This window comes from Pseudophryne corroboree, chromosome 5 (assembly GCF_028390025.1).
Source record: "Pseudophryne corroboree isolate aPseCor3 chromosome 5, aPseCor3.hap2, whole genome shotgun sequence".
NCBI lineage: Eukaryota > Metazoa > Chordata > Amphibia > Anura > Myobatrachidae > Pseudophryne > Pseudophryne corroboree.
Window position 1 is genome coordinate 243,596,191 of NC_086448.1, and position 17,336 is coordinate 243,613,526.

General features: G+C 41.5%; 1 protein-coding gene across 1 annotated transcript in view; it reads left to right on the plus strand.

Annotated features, from left to right (window-relative positions):
* UBE2E2 (ubiquitin conjugating enzyme E2 E2) overlaps positions 1–17,336 on the plus strand; it is a 511,995-nt gene that overhangs the window by 493,481 nt on the left and 1,178 nt on the right. The gene's annotated exons all lie outside the window — the stretch shown is intronic.

The window sequence follows — 17,336 nt, forward strand, 5'->3', positions numbered from 1 at the left end:
GTAACCGGAACTTCAAGAGATGCTCACGGAGGATCCGTGGCCTCTACCTCTAAGAAGGGACCTGCTTCAGCGGGGACCTTGTCTGTTCCAAGACTTGCCGCGGCTCTGTTGACGGCATGGCGGTTGAACGCCGGATCCTGAAGGAAAAAGGCATTCCGGATGAAGTCATCCCTATCCTGATCAAGGCCGGGAAGGATGTAACCGCAAAATATTATCACCGCATTTGGCGAAAATATGTTGCGTGGTGCGAGGCCAGTAAGGCTCGACGGAGGAAATTCAACTGGGTCGATTCCTACATTTCCTGAAAACAGGAGTATCTATGTGCCTGAAATTGGGGTCCATTAAGGTTCAAATTTCGGCTCTGTCGATTTTCTTCCAAAAAAGAACTAGCTTCAGTCCCTGAAGTTCAGACGTTTGTTAAAGGGGTACTGCATATACAGCCTCCTTTTGTGCCTTCAGTGGCACTTTGGGATCTCAAGGTGGTTTTTGGGTTCCAAAAGTCACATTGGTTTGACCCACTTAAATCTGTGGAGTTAAAATATCTCACAAAAAAAGTGGTCATGCTGTTGGCTCTGGCCTGGGCCAGGCGCGTGTCAGAATTGGTGGCTTTATCCTGTAAAAGCCCTTATCTGATTTTCCATTCGGACAGGGCGGAATTGAGGACTCGTCCTCAGTTTCTCCCTAAGGTGGTTTCAGCGTTCACCTGAACCAAACCTATTGTGGTGCCTGCGGCTACTAGGGACTTGGAGGACTCCAAGTTGCTAGACGTTGTCAGGACCCGGAAAATATATGTTTCCAGGACGGCTGGAGTCAGGAAATCTGACTCGCTGTTTATCCTGTATGCACCCAACTAGCTGGGTGCTCCTGCTTCTAAGCAGACTATTGCTCGTTGGATTTGTAGTACAATTCAGCTTGCACATTCTGTGGCAGGCCTGCCACAGCCAAAAAATCTGTAAATGCCCACTCCACAAGGAAGGTGGGCTCATCTTGGGCAGCTGCCCGAGGGGTCTCGGCTTTACAACTTTGCCGAGCAGTTACTTGGTCAGGAGCAAATACGTTTGTAAAATTCTACAAATTTGATACCCTGGCTGAGGAGGACCGGGAGTTCTCTCATTGGGTGCTGCAGAGTCATCCGCACTCTCCCGCCCGTTTGGGAGCTTTGGTATAATCCCCATGGTCCTTACGGAGTTCCCAGCATCCACTAGGACGTCAGAGAAAATAAGAATTTACTTACCGATAATTCTATTTCTCGTAGTCCGTAGTGGATGCTGGGCGCCCATCCCAAGTGCGGATTGTCTGCAATACTGGTACATAATTATTGTTACCAAAAAAATTCGGGTTATTGCTGTAGTGAGCCATCTTTTCTAGAGGCTCCTCTATTATCATGCTGTTAACTGGGTTCAGATCACAAGTTGTACAGTGTGATTGGTGTGGCTGGTATGAGTCTTACCCGGGATTCAAAATCCTTCCTTATTGTGTACGCTCGTCCGGGCACAGTATCCTAACTGAGGCTTGGAGGAGGGTCATAGGGGGAGGAGCCAGTGCACACCAGGTGATCCTAAAGCTTTCTTTAGATGTGCCCAGACTCATGCGGAGCCGCTATTCCCCATGGTCCTTACGGAGTTCCCAGCATCCACTACGGACTACGAGAAATAGAATTATCGGTAAGTAAATTCTTATTTTTACAAAAGCAAGGGAATAATCCTAAATAGATTTGTGTCTAACTTGCATAACTCTAGGAATTGTATTGTACATTTAGCCAGTATTACTTAAAAGGGACCATTTCAGGGCCTAAACTTTTAAGGGACAAATCTTTAAAACCCAGAACTGTCCCTGGAAATTAGGAACCGTCAGCAAATACGCTATTCTATCTCATCATTGTATGCAGGAATTTATCTACTATCAACACTGTGCTTCTAAAATAAATTAAACCTTTGAACAACACTAAGAAAATTGTTCTATAATGATTACTTTGGATACAGAAATCATTTATACAATTAATAAATCTACCCAAAACATTCAAATATATTTTGTGTCTAGGTTGTTTCATTGCATTTTAACATCTGATGCCTTTAACAAACTGTCCACATACTGTGGCTGGCATTATGCATTGAAATATTTAACAACTACTACACTGCAATAAAATAAATGTAAAATGACTGTATTGATCTAAAGATTGATGGATTAGACTATTCTAACAGTGATTAATTTGTTAGTTTTTAGCAGATGCCCTGCAGGGCAACATTAAAGCAGATAATATGTGACTTATGTGCCTGTTGCTTTGTGAATCAAATTATGATTTGGTTTCAGAGTAAAATAGATAGATAGATAGATAGATAGATAGATAGATAGATAGATAGATAGATAGATAGATAGATAGATAGATAAGCACTTGGAAAAGTCCACACTCCAGACTTCACAGACTCAACAGGGCGGTGCTCCACATGGGCCAGTACCTGTACTGTACATAGCAAATTGGAGATGTAGGTACTCACTGCTAGATATAAACAGGCGTAATTTAATGGGCAAAGATTGGTGTACAGGTGCGCTGGTTAGTCTTAATGAAGGTTTGCAGTCCACAGGTGATTCCACACCTTGGCTGTTAGCACTGATGAACCACCACCGCTGCACTTCTCCAAAGCATTCAGGACTCCTTGAATGAATTTCTGGGAAAAAAGGATTCAGGAGAATGCGCCCATAGTGTAAATCTGATTTATTTATAAAAACATATCAGTAAAACCAAATCACAGGTATAGATATAATAATACCTCTTCAGACCCACACTTTGGGCCAGTTTATGCATATAAGAAATTCCACAAGGCTAATGCACCAACCGCCGTGTCCAAACGCCGGGACCGTGCACCGTGCTGCGCTCAGAAGCCCGTCCGGCCACCCGCAGTGATCACAGGGAGATGCAAAGCCGAGTGAATGAGACGTCTGGCAAGCTCCGCCCCAACGCGTTTCGTAAACACTTCGTCAGGAGGCTGGCTTGCAGACGTCATTCCGACCTTAATATACTACTCCACAGATTAGGCGTAATTTAATGATAACTCACAGATACATGAAAACGGTGTGTCGACGTTTCAGTCACCTCATGACCTTTTTCAAGACATCACAGCAGAGCAACAGAGAGACAATTGTCCAGTGCATCACCATTCACCAAATGCCAAAACTAGTTTCCCTTATGTAGCAAAAGCCTGTACAAACCATGCCTACCAATTAATTAAGACAGGAAGTGCCTCAAAACATGAAAAACTCTTCAGGTACAAAAGAATAGAGACATAAATATGTCACTTAGAGGGGCAAATATTAGATGAGTATATAAACAACCTTATATACCTGGAAATTAGTGTAAAAACAACCAAAAAGCTGCACACACGGCCACGACCGGAAGTAGCATGCATTCCACCGGCCGTGGAACGCACGGAAGCCAGAACCGGAATTGACGCAATACGCGTCTATCGTCACGACAACGGTGTTAATAGTACAGTGCTAAAGCCGGCTAAACTGCGCCATGTTGAGTATGGGAAATGAGTCTGGTTACATGGACGGAAGCACTGTAATATATGGGCAAAATATCACAACTGGATATACTATTAGGGCGCTAGTGTCATGCAACCGCATACAATAAGGAAACTGTAGGATAGACACCACAAAAAAACAATATTGTAAGGATTATGTTCATTATGTTCATTTAACCCATGAGGGGACAACGTGTCCAATCGATATATCCAGTGTGATTCTCGCTGCCGTAGCAATTTTTCACGATCCAGAGGTGGCGATGAACATAATCCTTACAATATTTATTTGCGATAAGGGCATTTATTGCTGGAATCCATTTTTAACCAATTAATGAAATTTTTTGGTCTGATTTTTATGTTTTTTTAGATTGTCATATTGTGGGCGGTCCCTTTGGGGTACCTCTATTTGGTGCCCCTGGGGTACCATTTCCACTGTTTGTTATGTCTGTCTAACTTGTTTGTTTTGTATTGTCAATATGTGTGTGGTGTCTGTCCTACAGTTTCCTTATTGTATGCGGTTGCCTGACACTAGCGCCCTAATAGTATATCCAGTTGTGATATTTTGCCCATATATTATAGTGCTTTCGTCCATGTAATACCGTTGTCATGACGATAGACACGTATCATGTCACTTCCGGTTCTGGCTTCTGTGCGTTCCATGGCCGGTGGAACGCATGCTACTTCCGGTCGCGGCCTTGTTTGCAGCTTTTTGGTTGTTTTTACACTAATTTCCAGGTGCATAAGGTTGTTTATATACTCATCTAATACTCGCCCCTCTAAGTGACATATTTATGGTGGGCATGGTTTGTACAGGCTTTTGCTACAAAAGGAAAACTAGTTTGGGCATTTGGTGAATGGTGATGCACTGGACAGTTGTCTCTCTAAGTGTGTGTACACACGGTGAGATCCTTGCTATGCCCGATTTTCACTTGCGATTTCCCTTGAACTCCCTGGAGCCCAGATAGCACAGATTTTGACTAACTTTTATTGCGATATGGACTATGTGTGCTTACGATTTTGGCTTATGTGAGATTTTGGCTTATGTGAGATGTCATTGACATGTGAGATGAACTAGATAGTACACTGATCTAGCAAGGATTGACTTGCCTGCACAGTCTATCTTTTCTTGCGATGCCGACCTGCCGGGACCGCGCATCGGGATCGAATCGGGATCGCAAGGTGACTTTCACCTTGCGATCTGCACTAACTTTTCTTGCGATTTTGACTATATAGTCAAAATCGAAAGAAAATATCTCACCGTGTGTACACACCGTTATGCTCTGCTGTGATGTCTTGGAAAAAGGTCATGAGGTGACCGAAACGTCGACACACCGTTTTCATGTATCTATGAGTTATCATGAAATTACGCCTGTTTAAATCTACCAGTGAGTGCCTACATCTCCAATTAGATAGATAGATAGATAGATAGATAGATAGATAGATAGATAGATAGATATCAATTATCTAAATAGTCTAGTTGGTTTATGGCAAAAACTAACATGCACTTTGTTCTGCTTCGTCAGTAACATATGATGGGTTTTACTAATCAATGAATCTAAATGGTCTTAAACCTCTGCGTACTACTGTCATGGTTAAAGAGATTGGGAATGTAACATTCTGTATCACAATATGCCCAAACATACACAAATCAGAATTACTGGGAATATTTTTTAGTATAACTGGGGTGTTGGATATTACCCACCAGTGTTGCATTTTTTTTTTTTGAATACATAAATAATGCAAGCGATCACAAACTGAATAAGCCGAGCAGATTTGTTTAACCACTAGTTAGTTACGTCTGTATGCATTTACCAATGCTTTCAGTACACAAGTTGTGCAGTGCTTTTTCAGTGCTTTTTATCAGGCCATCCGTTAGTGGGATTTCAAGAGTATGTGCTACATGCGGGAAAACCCCCAAAATTTAAAATTACTATATCATTAAAAATTGGTATTATACCCCAAAAGTTTGTAATCAATGATAATTGTGTCCCCCCTACTAGAGCGTATGTTCTAACTACTGATTGGTGTTCCCCAATTACATCTGTGCAGCAAGACTGCCCCTGTACATACACATGGTCACATAGCATCATCATTATCAGTGCAACCTTGCACCAGCCTTGTCCACAGTGTGAATCAGGGTCATAACTAGGTGTGTGCCAGCGTTGCCTGGCACACAGCGGATCTGCACTGTGGGCACAGTACCACCTGCAACACCTGTAGTTACGAGCTGCATTGTGTTCCACGCCTTCTCTCTACCACCCGACCACCCCCTCTATCCTCCCAAGCAGAGGTTACAGTGAGCCGCGGGCAGCAATGCCCGATCCCACCCCAGCAGCTGGCACCTACAGTGCAGCCTGGCCCTGACCACCCCCTTCCTCCTCCCCCACACGGAGGTTACAGTGTGAGCCGTTGCAGGCAGCAATGCCCGATCCCACCCGCCCTTACCATGCAGCCTGAGCATCCCAGAGTTTAGAGTGCAGCCCAACAGTGGATGCGGCTGCTATTTGGCCTGGTAGTACACCTGTAGTGTTTTCCAGCGCCAGACTCTAAGCCCCACCAGCTCTCCCCAGAGCTCATTGCTCCGTGCTGCACAGTGCACGCTGCCTGAGCCCTGAATCTCGGATCTCCACCCCTGTAGATGACCTGTGCCTGCCCTTCCGCCTGCTCAATACCAAGGTGAGTGTAAAACGGGACTCTACCAGCTGTAATGTGTAAAAAGGGGAACACTACCTGCCGTAATGTGTAAAAGGGGTCTCTGCCTGTCGTACTGTGTAAAATGGAACTTTGTTTGGCATAATGTCTAAAAGGGGACTCTCTGACATAATGTGAAAAAGGGAGCTCTGTCTGGCGTAATGTATGAAAAGGGAACTCTACCTGGCATAATGTGTAAAAGGTGGCTCTACCTGGTGTAATGTGTGATAGGGGCTCTACCTGTAGTAATGTGTGATAGGGGCTCTACCTGTAGTAATGTGTGATAGGGGCTCTACATGGGGTAATGTGTAAAATGGGGCTCTACCTGGCATAATATGTGACAGGGGCTTCACCTAGTGTAATGTGTAAAAGGGGCTCTAACTTGAGTAATGCGTGGCGCTACTGTGCAGCGTAATTTGAATAATGGGGACTACTGTGCAGTGTAATATGAATTGGTATTATTTGTGACCACTCCCCTTCCCCATGAAGCCACACCCCTATATTTTTTACGCGCGCCTATGACGCGCACTGGGCCTATTTTAAATATAGGGGGGGGCGCCAATGCGGTTTCTTGCACACAGCACTAAAATGTCTAGTTACAGTACTGGTGTGATTGATCAGTCTGAAAACAGGTGTGTTTACACATACATGCATCTCTACATAGCACTCAATTTTGTTGACACGCCCTCTCTAAATTATCTAGGTATTTAATTCTATGGAAGTTTATTGAGATGTATTTAATAAAAACAACATTAACTTATTTGAAGAATCTCAATTTTCCACTTCCAGTTAATTATTACTCTGTGTCAGTAAAAGGTGTCTGTCGCAAAACAATTCAATCAAACTCATAATCAAATGATGGTCCTGGTTAGGCCACTTGGAACAGGAAATTTGGTTGACCAATGATCTCAACTGATGTATACTTCATCTACTTTATAAGTAGCATTATATAAATCAAACTGACACATTATTTAAGAATACAGACACATTGTTTTAAATGACAAATACCTATACTTATTGAATAAAAATAGTGATACATTAACAAACAGAAAATACAAATGCTTAACTATTTTCTTAAATTAAAACCGAAATAAACTCAGAAATGGTCCTAGCAAATGCACATTATCTGCTGCTAATCGAAGGCTAGAAGGTTTTAAGAATTAATAGTTAGAAAAAGTAAACTCAAGAACTGACGATTTATAAAATTTCCTTCCTTTAAAAAAAAATTTCTTGGCTCGTATTCCTCTTTACTTGTGATATCAGACAAGAGATACGTTGGTAAGCTAACCTTCCTCTGGTTTATTACCCCTTTGTTCTACTAAACTCATAGTTATATATTCTATAACTAGCTTCTGATACATAACAGATATAATATTAAGACCCTACACAACTTCTGGTTTCACAGACACATACACATGGCAAATTTGAATTTGTTGTATAAATTTGTTGTATCAATGCGAAATAACTACAGTATGTGCTGATATCTAATGATGACACAAGTCCTGTTTCACTGGTTATACACCTATCCTCCTTGTAGCTTGGACTGCAAGAGAACGTTTTGCCAAAAACCATAGGATTTACAGACCTTATATATGTGGTTGGCACTCTAGGCATCTCAAAATAAACAATCCTAGCAAGGTGACCCAAGTCAGACCTCTGAAGTAGATATCGGCATACAGTAACCCCTTGTTTACTTACACTCAGTGGTTTCACATTATAAAAACAGCTCATGTCTTTAGGAGTGACCATTGCCACAGATACGCATTGGATTCCTAATTTCTGATATGGCCACATTCGTGACAGTGTAGAAGTATGTGATCTGTCATCACCGGGTGTTACTCTGCTGGGGAGAGAGGCCCGGTGCTAATGAGACCTAAGAACAGTCTCCCACATTGATCAGATTTTCCAGTGTAAGGCAGTGTGTCATAATATGCTGTATTGACATCTAAAGGCCCACATACATCAGAGCCTTATTTCCCCGATCCGATGGCACTACCGATCTTCTGACCGAATACGCTCATCGGCAGCCACCAATGATCAGCGATTGATCAGGGAATTGTAGAAATTCTTCATTTTAAAAATCCCTGATTTTCCAATCCAGACCGTACAGTAAATAACTGGGAGCAGCATCTGATGGGTCCTTGTGGGGTTAAGGAAACTATATAGTTGGACCTGGTGGTTTTTCTATATTCACCTCTCATAACTTTTTGTAATATCGCACTGAGAAACCATCATGCCTGGGGCGCTTAAAGAATTAATGGATTGGAGTTACTGCTACCTCCGCAAATTTACCATTCACCTTAATAAAGTCCTATGGTTTTTCGTTGGAGGAAAATATCTGATTTTGTTTAAAGTATTTTTTTTTTAAATTCACTTTAGCACTTGATTTTTGCCCCCCAGTTTTTTCTTACTCAGTAATAGATTTTATTACAAGAAGCACTAGCATAAGCAACATCATTAATTATAATATAGAAACTTGCAGTATGTGACTACAAATATATGCAGTGTTACAGCATATTGCTTACTTCTTAGGAGCTGATGCTGAATTGGACTTGCACCTGTTTGCTTAGCGTAAAGTATGAGAATTAGCTTTGCACATGCCCAGTAAGCCAGCAGCACGCAAAGGGGCGTTCTAAGGTAGGACGAGCAGAGTAAGGACTTGTTTGTGTAATGTATACAGAGTGTCACAGAGACTTATATTGGCCTGTAATAGTTGTCATTTGTGGGTGCCTGAGGCCGGGTTCAAACACTAATTATGCCGGCTAACTGCAGTAGCTACATGGTTCTGATTGGCTGTTTCTGTACTCATTGCCATATAAATTCTAATAGTGTTTTTGTTTTTATTTGTACACAAGACAAAGCGTTGAACCTGTTGTATAAAAGGGGCTGTATTTTTTTTATTTACACCTACAGTTGTGCTATCAAAACAAATAGTTTAAAACATGGATGTATATGCTACAATGTAAACTTGCAGGCATCTTTCAATTTTATGCATATGTACGCAGTTGGGACACAATAGCTTAGAGAACCATCTTGGGTCATAATTCTCCTCCAGAGATCTTGGGTCACATTGTAAAGCGCTATTTACGAATAAATATTCATGCACCTGCACTTGCTTTCTCAAGATAAGGCCGACCACTACTGGATTTGGATAGAAGCCAGGAAACAGGTGTTTACGGATCTTATTGTCTCTAGTAATAAGTGTGACTACTTAAGAATTTAATAGACAGCTATAGCAAACAAGAAAATACTTCAGATCCATTCTCTTTAAATGGAGATCATGTTTCTCCATTGGAGATAAGCTGTTATAAGCTGATTCTGGCGCAGTGTATATAGTGTATATTTCTTGGCTGGAGACGTATTCCATCTGGTTTAAATGTGTTACTTTTGATTCAGAATATAATTGCAATTACATATTTCATACATCTGTTTGTTTGTTTTTTTTATATCAATGAATTTTTGCTGTAAAATAACCTTTATATAGCAAACAACTACATTTTAAACTGATTCTTTAAGGAGGCTGTTTTTCGAATACTGCGCAAACGTTAAAGAAGGAAAGGCAGTCATAATGCAAATAAGACATCTGCTTTGGTCAGAGATGCAGTGAAGCCATAAAAAATGGACTTGTTGCTGAGGGTAACAGAGTGCTACCCTTTCTCTTTAGCGCGTCAGTATAACTTAAATGGTGCATAAAAATTAATATATTTTATATAAAATTGCGGAAGCAATTGTGCTGTGCTAGACTGTCACTTACCCGCCCATACCACCGTGGTGAATTAGAGATACCTTTCAATTAATGCCACCACAGGACCATGCCCTGAAATCAGGACTGTCCTGTTGAAATTGGGAGGAGTTGAAAGGTATGTAGTTAATAAATAAATATATATATATATATATTCTTGATACACGGACCGGCACTCCCACAGCTCCAAACAATTGCCCCGGTGCCCTCTGAGGTGGTATTGAATAGATAAAAAGGCGGTAAAGCATTCTGCGGCACTCAGGTCTTAATCAATAAATATCTGTATTGAAAAATTCACAGCATAAAGCCCAACGTTTCGGGACTAGCACGTCCCTTTGTCAAGGTGAATAACAAGCAAATAAGAAAAGTGATATACCTTTATACCATACAAAGTGGCAGAAATCCCCAGGTGAGCTCGTGTGGCAAACGCCGCCCGGCCGCGGGTTCCGGCGTCTTCCGCTGACGTCATCCTGAGGTGGCCGCCAGTACCATGGTAACCAATGGCGCTGGCGCTCCCCATGTGACGTACTATACGGAGGAAGAGTGAAACTACTAAGTTACAGAACCCGATCACCAGCGCTCATATTAGCCATTGACAGACCGCAGTTAGCATCATCTATTTGTGCATATTAAATATTGAATGGGTGTGATAAACCTATTGTAAACTGTGAATGAGTGCTTGTTAAAACATATATGTGTGAAAATGTATAAAAATATATAAAATGAAACACCAAAAAAAGTGTCGAAAAAAACGTGAAAAATGTCTTGTAGGGTGTCATGTTAGGATTGCTCCTAAATAATTGGGCAAGGAATACATTGATAATCAGTAAATGATGAACTGTGAAGTTCAAACGTGAAATTGCAGCATTGGCATAGGGCTAACTATGTCCCAGAAGGTGACTGCAACAATTAACATATGAATAGCTTCACTGATGGTGTGGCTAAATGGCTAACAGGCTGCATGAAAAGCCACACAAGCTCACCTGGGGATTTCTGCCACTTTGTATGGTATAAAGGTATGTCACTTTTCTTATTTGCTTGTTACTCACCTTGACAAAGGGATGTGCTAGTCCCGAAACGTTGGGCTTTATGCTGTGAATTTTTCAATACAGATATTTATTGATTAAGATCAAACATTAAAACAATGTGTTTGTTGCAAAGAGGCAACAAGAAGAATAGATTGCTTTTTGGAGCACTCTTTTATAACAATATTTAATTTGCAAATCATATGAAATGATTATAATAGTTTAAAACGTAACCTTTAATTCATACTCCTAAAATAAACAGGGATTTTCTGAATAACATTGACTATTATGTAAATGTCATTCTATATAAACATTAATTCAATTGTATCCCTTATAAAGAATAATTACATATCTTATATTAGATCTGGGTGAGAAAATAATTACACATCTTATATTAGATCAGTATCGCATTTGTGGTAAAAATATTCATAAATCTCAATGCATGTGTGAATCGCAGCCAGTAATAACCATTTGATATTACTATCATCCGCAAATAGATCGGTATAATTTCTTTTACTCTAGATCTGTATCCATAGCAGTCAGAATTCCATTCAAATCTATTACAGCTATGTATACCAATATCATAAACACCTGTTTCTAAACTGTATCAATATGTTAATCTGTATCATTCCCTGCCAAGTTCCTAGATACAAGTGTTGCATGTCCAGCATGTTTCATTTACCCATGAATTTCTAAACCAGTAAGTCAGGTTTATTCCAATCTGCTTGAAATTGCATTGTTAGAATAAACACTATTTATAAAGTATAACACCTGACATTAGACTGTAGTATTATTTAGTGCTGGATACCATACCAATTAGTATATAGAAAACATGCACTGTAACATATTAGGTGTCAATTCTTTCAAAAATTCTTATGTGCTCTCATATTGGGTGAAATGGTATTGAAACAGACAACAGTACATCGCATCAATTATTTCTGTATAGCAGACTATTGTTGTAACCTCTAACACCAATAGGTTGAGTCATACACAGAATATTTCCTATGATGACGTAATATATGGCATGGTTATGCCCATGAATGATAGAAGTTATAGGGAGAAGTACAACCCGAGATGCCGTCCCCCTCATCTACTGCCCAGTATCATCGTAGAGCGGATACTAAGTGAGAGTAAGGGTTGTTGTCGGATTGATGGAAAAAGTAGATTCGGCGTCACTTTGTCATCCTGTGCCTGGTGTTAGATGGATCCTGTTACCATAGGCATTGCAGGGTCCAAATTCGCCAGCAGGGAACAGGTGAACGCTAGGAAAGGCAGATCACAGATGTACAATATATCCAGACCCTTGGATTAATCTATTTCGTATAATATTCAAGCAGTAGTAGCTAGGCTGATGTAATTATCTACCAAAAACATATACCAAGACATTTGTTGCCTGCAGTTCCTGTGGTACCAGAGTTACGTTCAGGCAGTATTCTCATAACTGGCGTGATTATACGCTAGAGACACGTAACATAATGATCGTTGCCTATAGACTGAAATAGGATATCTCACACACGTATGTATAATGTAACAATTACCGAATCCACTCCTACTCAGTATTGTTTAATTGCCTCTATTGCCAGCGCGGCTTATAGTGGTCATCGGCAATTTTACCATTAACAGGATAAAATCCTTACCTGCAGTTACTGCCGCTAGATATATGATTTCAGAGTGCCAAAAGGACTCCTCCCATTCATCAATTCAGAGGTATAATACCAGTACAACTTAAATTGACCATTAATGACAAGACTTTTACAAGCAAATAATGCAATTAAAAAAATTAAAGCTACACAGATAGATATGGTACCGAAATACCAAATGTGTTACCAGTTTGCGGATAGTCGGCTGTATTTGCCGTGGATGCGGTCAGAGGTGGTGATTCCTTCCCTATTGCATTAGACGGCTTCCTCCCGCTGTGAGGTGCCGTGACCGTGCGGCGGCGTGCAGCTACGATCCTTAGACTCGGACCGCACTGACGGCTTCCTCCCGCTGTGAGGTGCCGTGACCGTGTGGCTGCGATCAGTAGACTCGGACTTTTTTGATTGTAGGAGCACCTCCAGCATTCTAAAGCTTATAACTCCAGAGGAGGAATATATTTACTAGCTGGTTTTTGTTTTTTAATGTACTTCTATTAACGTAATTGAATAATTTCAGTCTGGTGCGGGATACTTAGTATAATATCATTTATTGATTAAGACCCTGAGTGCCGCTGAATGCTTTACCGCCTTTTTATCATCACACACACACACACATATACATAGCCAACCTGTGGCCATATATAACGGTCTGGTGTCAAGCTAAATGACCTGACCCCATGTACAGTTTGTGCACCAGCAGGACTGCTGTACTTTAATATCTGCTTGGTGGCCACGTAGAACTTGTACTGTGGTATCTCTCATCTTGTGCCACTGTTGAGTTTTGTCTCAATTCTGCATCTGCCACTACACCCCATTCTTAATAAGATTTATTATTATAGAAGTATTATAACATGAGGACATACACTGAAACTAGAGGGAGGCAGGTTCAGGGGAAATTTAAGGAAAAATTACTTCACAGAAAGGGTAGTGGATAACTGGAAAAACCTCCCATCAGAGGTGGTAGAGGCTAAGACTGTAGAGCAATTTAAACATGCTTGGGATAGGCATATGAATATCCTTACAAAGAATTAAGGTTCAAAAAGGGTTGAGATTACTTAAAGGATAAATAAAAGGAGCAGACTAGATGGGCCAAGTGGTTCTTATCTGCCGTCAAATTTTGTGTTTCTATTTCAGGCACCTACAAGATTGTAAGGCCTACAAAAATATTCAAAGTTGCTTTAGCACTTTGTAGTCTGTCCTGGTGACCAGTTCTGTATTTTATCCCTGGATCTCAGCTTGCTGTACACTTATCTCAGTCTTGATTATTGGCTTTGTCTTAGCTTGTGGCCTGGTAGCTACTCTATATATTTTAGTCGGTGCCATCTATATTCTGTTTTGCCTGTCCCTGACTAGTTATGATTTTGCTGCAACCCTCACTTTGGTTTTTTGTTCCTCTATCCTGGTCCTGCAACCCTCAGTATGCCCTAGCTCCAGTATTCTTTTTACTATTCCATCTCTTGGCATCATTTGTCTGCCAGAGGGAATCATTTGTCTGCCAGAGGGAATGACACGAAATAGACCAAAGCCTTATTATTATTGCATTATTCCTACCCTAGCCTTGTCTATTATACGTTATTGTATTGATATCCTGTTTGTTTTCATTTGACTTCTAGTATTGGCCCCAGCCTGATCCTGGCCTATCTGACTTACTCCTGCCCTTTGTTACTATATCTGTCTTGCTTTGCTTATAATTCATACTTCCTGTCTATGGAATCTCCCAAACTACCCATTCTGTCAAATTCTGTAAGTTCTTACCCTGGGATTCCCTGCTCCCCTAATCACTGATCAGTTATCCCTTTTATAATTTTACCACATCACCTTCAAAACCAGATCATTACAGTTATACAAAATCTGTAAAACCAGGCCAGCAGCTTCATCCCTTTCTATTTTGTTCCTGTTTAATGTTATTAACTGTTTTCTCAGTATACAGTAAACTATCCCATGAACAGTGCCCTCCATCCTTTATTTACACATCTGCATTTGTTTTTTCTCCCTTATATGTTCCTGTTTTTGTATGCCCTGTTTCCCCCCTCCTATATGAAACAGCAAAGCACTATGCTATGTAAAACAATCACAATGAAAGAAATTGGTGAAACCCTTTGGGCACTACATAGCTAATTTGTGCTTGGTGATACAATAAAGTTTTTTTTGTTTTGTTCTTCATTGTCAGTGCTTCACATATTCCAAATAATCTTGTCACCATAATCTGTATTTGTAAGGACCTGATGTGCTATATGGCCTAATGGGACCAATTTAGTTGTGTTTGGGCACCCATGCATGTCGCGCCCAAACAGACCAGGTTTAGCCGCCTAAGGGGTATATGCAATTGCGGTCGAATTCCGGCTGGAATTCGACCGTTTTTAAATTCGACACAATTCGACAGTCACATACCCTCCCGCCGGGAACCGAATTCGACATATTCAATAAAAAATGGATTAGACAGTCCCGCTGTCGAAAAACGGATTCGACTTTTTGGACGGTACAAAAATGTTTAAAAAACCCAGAAAAAAATTGCGTGGGGTCCCCCCTCCTAAGCATAACCAGCCTCGGGCTCTTTGAGCCAGTCCTGATTGTAAAAATACGGGGGGGGGGGAAATGACAGGGGATCACCCGTATTTTCACAACCAGCACCGGGCTCTGCGTCCGGTCCTGGTGCCAAAAATACGGGGGACAAAAAGCGTAGGGGTCCCCCGTATTTTTAACACCAGCACCGGGCTCCACTAGTCAGAGAGAGAATGCCACAGCCGGGGGACACTTTTATATAGGTCCCTGCGGCCGTGGCATTAAATCACTAACTAGTCACCCCTGGCCGGGGTACCCTGGAGGAGTGGGGACCCCTTAAATCAAGGGGTCCCCCCCCTTCAGCCACCCAAGGGCCAGGGGTGAAGCCCGAGGCTGTCCCCCCCCCATCCAAGGGCTGCGGATGGGGGGCTGATAGCCAAGTGACAAAATAAAGAGTATTGTTTTTTGTAGCAGAACTACAAGTCCCAGCAAGCCTCCCCCGCAAGCTGGTACTTGGAGAACCACAAGTGTGTCGGCATGTATGTAATAAAGTTTTACTTTCAAGGTGTGCGTGTACTGTTTTTATTTGGGTATTTTTTTGTAGTAGAACTACAGGTACCAGCGGGCCCGTTTTTCCCCCTCATGCTGGTACTTGTGGTTCTCCAAGTACCAGCTTGCGGGGGAGGCTTGCTGGGACTTGTAGTTCTGCTACAAAAAACAATACTCTTTATTTTGTCCCTTGGCTATCAGCCCCCCATCCGCAGCCCTTGGATGGGGGGGGACAGCCTCTGGCTTCACCCCTGGCCCTTGGGTGGCTGGAGGGGGGGACCCCTTGATTTAAGGGGTCCCCACTCCTCCAGGGTACCCCGGCCAGGGGTGACTAGTTAGTGATTTAATGCCATAGCCGCAGGGACCGATATAAAAGTGTCCCCCGGCTGTGGCATTATCTCTCTGACTAGTGGAGCCCGGTGCTAGTGTTAAAAATACGGGGGACCCCTACGCTTTTTGTCCCCCGTATTTTTGGCACCAGTACCGGACGCAGAGCCCGGTGCTGGTTGTGAAAATACGGGGGATCCCCTGTCATTTCCCCCCCCCCCCCGTATTTTTACAACCAGGACCGGCTCAAAGAGCCCGAGGCTGGTTATGCTTAGGAGGGGGGACCCCACGCATTTTTTTTCTTTATTTTAAACCATTCCCACCCCTTCCCACTGAAAACCGTGCTCTGATCTCTCCATATTATTTTAGTCGGTTAAAAAAAAAAATATTCTTTTAAAAAATATATAAATAATACTTGTCTCCTCATAGACAAACCAAGTACATAATCCCTTCGAATATTAATAGATATGCTATTAGCAATAAAAAAAAACACAAAAAAACATGTTTTTAAATTTTTTTATTAGATTCCGCCAGCAAAGTGAGGCGGAATGAAATTGACGAAATTACTGTCGAAAAGCACTGTTGTCGAATCGACATTCTTCAACTGAATATACTTTTGTCGAAAAGCCGCATTTTACCGTTGCAGACATGTCGAATTTGACAACTGTCGAATTTCAAAAAGTTTAATCTGAAACGTCCGTTTTTTTTGTCGAAAAGTACTGTATTGCATTGTCGAATTTTTTTTTGTGTCAAAAATGCCCCGTTTTTCGACATTTGCGGCAGTTCAAACGCAATTGCATATACCTCTAAATCGGTTAAACCCGTCTAAACTCCCTGCTTTGGGCATCCAAACTCCCAAGTTTCCACACATTTTTTCTCGCACCTCAGTAGACTGTGAGAAAAAATGTGTCTTCCATGGCTGCTGGCCGCCCAAACGGCAGAACTATTGAATTGGTGGAGTGGTGCCCACAGAAAAAACATTTGAATCAGACCCAAAGACTTTATTATGGCCAAGTTGACTATTATAGGATTTTCTTAATTGAATATTAGCATTGTATAACTAAGGCTATATTTACCTTATTAGCGCAAAATGTATTTTATTTGTTTAGTCATAATTTCTAATCATTTAAATCCGCAACCCCACACAGCTTTCAGTTTTTGTTTCTTCAAATAGCACGCTAAGTACCTATTTACTTAACTTGCGTCTCTTATTTTTTATTTATTTACCCTTCTACAAATCATTATCTCTTTTTCAAAATCTCTCTGGAGGCTGCAATGTAACTGCCAGTTAGAGACATAGCTCTGTGTGAGTGGTGGTAGATGTTCCAGTGCACAGGGGTCA